The sequence below is a fragment of the Centruroides vittatus genome, unplaced genomic scaffold, assembly GCF_030686945.1.
Source record: "Centruroides vittatus isolate TY-2023 unplaced genomic scaffold, ASM3068694v2 contig_349, whole genome shotgun sequence".
NCBI lineage: Eukaryota > Metazoa > Arthropoda > Arachnida > Scorpiones > Buthidae > Centruroides > Centruroides vittatus.
The window spans coordinates 1,749,148-1,752,938 of NW_027122172.1; the positions used below are offsets into that span (position 1 = coordinate 1,749,148).

General features: G+C 30.8%; 1 long non-coding RNA gene across 1 annotated transcript; it reads left to right on the top strand.

The window, feature by feature from the left end:
- The first annotated feature begins 2,531 nt into the window (after positions 1-2,531).
- On the top strand, positions 2,532-3,791 carry LOC136974468 (uncharacterized). Its single transcript, XR_010880642.1, has 3 exons — positions 2,532-2,612; positions 3,523-3,636; positions 3,738-3,791. It is a non-coding gene; the product is annotated as an uncharacterized lncRNA (long non-coding RNA).

Below are 3,791 nucleotides of genomic sequence, written 5' to 3' on the forward strand. Positions count from 1 at the left end.
TTACAAACAAAGTAACTACTCCATCTCGCGAAAATAACTTTTATTAAACGATTAATTTGAAAAAAATGTGATGAAGTCGCAGAATTTATATTCTAAATATCAAATCAAAAATTAATTCAGTAAACTTAATTTTTATTTAACTGACTTGTTCCTTGGAATGAAAGAAATACTGTATTTCAGTTAATTTAAAATTATAAATGATTAATTATGAAAATTACGATATCTACATCCATAAACGTATTGCGCTACAAAATTTAAATCTATTCATCGGCCCCGAATGTTGGACCCCGTCCCTCACCACCTGGCCGCTCCTAGTACGGTCGGATGGCAGCCAACCGCTCTGGAGGACCCGGTTCGAATCTGGACGGATCGATAAATCCCAGGAATTTTTCGGAGCGGATCCGTCCAGATATGTCGGACCTCGTCCTTCACCATGGCTCCCTCGTGGCTTTGGCCGAACCCATAATAAGCTTGCTAGAAGAGGCCACAGGGCGGAAAAAGTTTTTCTTAAAAAACCATAAACCAGAAGTTTCCCTAAAGCAGAAATAAAAGTAGAAAAGTCATAATGTGAAGACGGAGTCAACCATTGGCTGTTGACCCAAATTTCCCAGAGAATATTTTAGATATGCAAGCCGGTTCTCTCTTATGTAAACAGAAAGCTCTCTACTTTTGGATTAGGCTCAGTTACTGTAAAAAGATCCGAATCTCTGCCGAAAGTTGGTAAGCTTAACTTCGCGCATCAAATAGATTGAAGACTATTGTAATTGACAACAAAAGATGGATACAACTCCCTACGTGATACTTATAAATCAGTCATATTATTGGACAAACGCGTGACCAAGCGGTTTCGTTCCCTGAAAACTAAGAGTTCGGTCGTAAGTTCGCGCCTCACCAGGACAGGCTGGCCACGTGGAGTTTCTCGGGTTTTCTCCACGTCTCTAACGCCTAAATAAGGACCACTTACCCGTAAAAAACCTCCCGGAAGGCATTTCCCCAGTTCTTCGCGAGTAATTTCGTATGGTCAAGCAAAAAAAGATTTGGAGGATAAGCGATAACGCAGTAACCTCCATATTAAATCAGATACCTTTAACCTAGATTTGCAGCCTGTGAGGATATAGAAGACGTTTTTATAATTATTTCCTAACAATATTTCACAAAAAAGCATTTAGCATTTTAGCATTTTACCCAAAACATTTGCAATTAGTTAATATTCTGACGTAGATCTTATGACGTAACGCGTGACGCAATTGTTGTAACGTTCGACTGATTCGAATTCGTTCTATTTCGTATTGCCGGCGCCATCTTGGAATGTAAAGTTTTCCGGAATTTGCGAGTTATTTTTCGCTCCATTTTGACATTGTTCGTACGAATTTTAATAAGGAATGCCTACTTAACCTAGGTAACGTAATATTTTTCGATTAATAAGTTATTAAAATTGAATAACTTAATTTATATTAGATACGCTTTAAACCTACATTTGCGGCCTGTGAGGATATAGAATACGTTTTTATAATTTTATTTATCACAAATTTCTTAACGATATTTTACTAAAAAAACGACAATTTTAGCATTTCAAACAAAACATTTGCAATTAGTTAATTAATATTCTGACGTAGAACTTATGACGTAACGCGTGACGCAATTGTTGTAACGTTCGACTGATTCGAATTCGTTCCATTTCGTATTGTCGGCGCCATCTTGGAATTGAAAGTTTTCCGGAATTTGCGAGTTATTTTTCGCTCCATTTTGACATTGTTCGTACGAATTTTAATAAGGAATGCCTACTTAACCTAGGTAACGTAATATTTTTCGATTAATAAGTTATTAAAATTGAATAACTTAATTTATATTAGATACGCTTTAAACCTACATTTGCGGCCTGTGAGGATATAGAATACGTTTTTATAATTTTATTTATCACAAATTTCTTAACGATATTTTACTAAAAAAACGACAATTTTAGCATTTCAAACAAAACATTTGCAATTAGTTAATTAATATTCTGACGTAGAACTTATGACGTAACGCGTGACGCAATTGTTGTAACGTTCGACTGATTCGAATTCGTTCCATTTCGTATTGTCGGCGCCATCTTGGAATTGAAAGTTTTTCGGAATTTGCGAGTTATTTTTCGCTCTATTTCGACAATTTTCGAAAAAGTTGAATTACATAAACCCGAATTACACAGGCAATGTAAATTTTTTTTATTTATAAGGGATCAAAATTGAATAATTCTCGATACAATATTAAATGTAAAAGTATTTTTAGATTTAAATTTTCGTTTAAAGTATTGAAGTTTGCTTCCATTTATCATCGAATGAAATCATCAGATTAATAATAATAATATATTATTATTATATTCTCTTGGATATTGTCTTATATTCTTTTCAATGAGACAATAAATGTCCTGTATTAGAAAATTAGTTTAAAGAGATAATCTTTAATTAATTAATTAATCAACCTATCAAACTTTTTGATCTTTTCTATTCTTAATAATTAAATTCTTAAATTATTCTAGGAAGAAGTATCATTCTCAAATGTATTGTAATCCCCGTGCAATCATTTTGGAAAGTTCTTGTGCTGAAAAAATTAATAAGCAAAACAACAGAAAGGTAAGGCATTTTAATCTATGATACATTGATGCAGTAAAAAAATGATATATAAAAGTTTAGAATCTTTATTGCCCAGTCTAACAGTTTATTACTCTGCAATGATCTCGAAACATAATGTTATTCATTCAGGCGTTCAAATTAACAGGAGTTACAATTTTAATTAAAAAAAATAATTTATTAATAAAAACCACAATTTTACAATTTACATATTCTCATCTGATTTATATATGAAAAATAATAATGGGATTTTTTCCATGTCTTATAAAGGTCTGAAAAAATATTTAGAATAAATTAATCCTTCAAATTACATTTATTTGATATTAAGATAAGTTATAAACATTTAAGAAAAACATTAGCAGAGAGTTAAATCTTAATGTAAATTGTTGGAAAATTATTCATGAGAATTTAAAATTTCTATCTATTGATAACAGCATTTAAAAAATGAATTTTTAGCTTGTTATTTCAATTAGTTAAATAGAGTACGTACTTAAACAGTTTTATATATATACAAATATCATATTGCCGTCGATTAATTCCAAGTCAAAACAACCTTCCTAAACTTATTACCACTTTTTGGAAATTCGGCAATAATATAAATAATAATATTTCCTTATTATACTGATTTTATGTACCTTTTCATTGCTTGTATAATTCCTTTCTCTCTGTGTGATTGTATAGTTAATATATTTGAATTTAATCTTGTATTATTGTGATGAAAAACGATTTCTTCCCCATTTTAAAAACTAATCCATTTTATATACACAAATAAAGCTTTAACCTATCAAGATTTCACTTGACTAAATATTTTTATTTGCGAAATAATGTAATTTATAATAAATAATTTTTCTCAACTCTTGTATGTAACTCTGGAATACATTGATTGACTTTTTATTTTTTACATGTTTAATAGCTTTAACCGATTGTGAGCAGTTATAGCCAGGAGTTATGTGACATCGTGTAGGCTTCTGATGCACCGCTAGAGCAGCTATGTATTACAAATACTTCGTGGAGAATCGACTCAATGGTAAGTAGCTGGAAGTGATTAGAATTATTTTAAATCATTACTACATTTATTCATATTTTAGAATCTACAATTTTAAATAATGCTCTTTTTTAATTATTCAGGTTATCTGCTCCACAGATAAAAAATTTTTTAATATTTCTACTCTACGATACCTG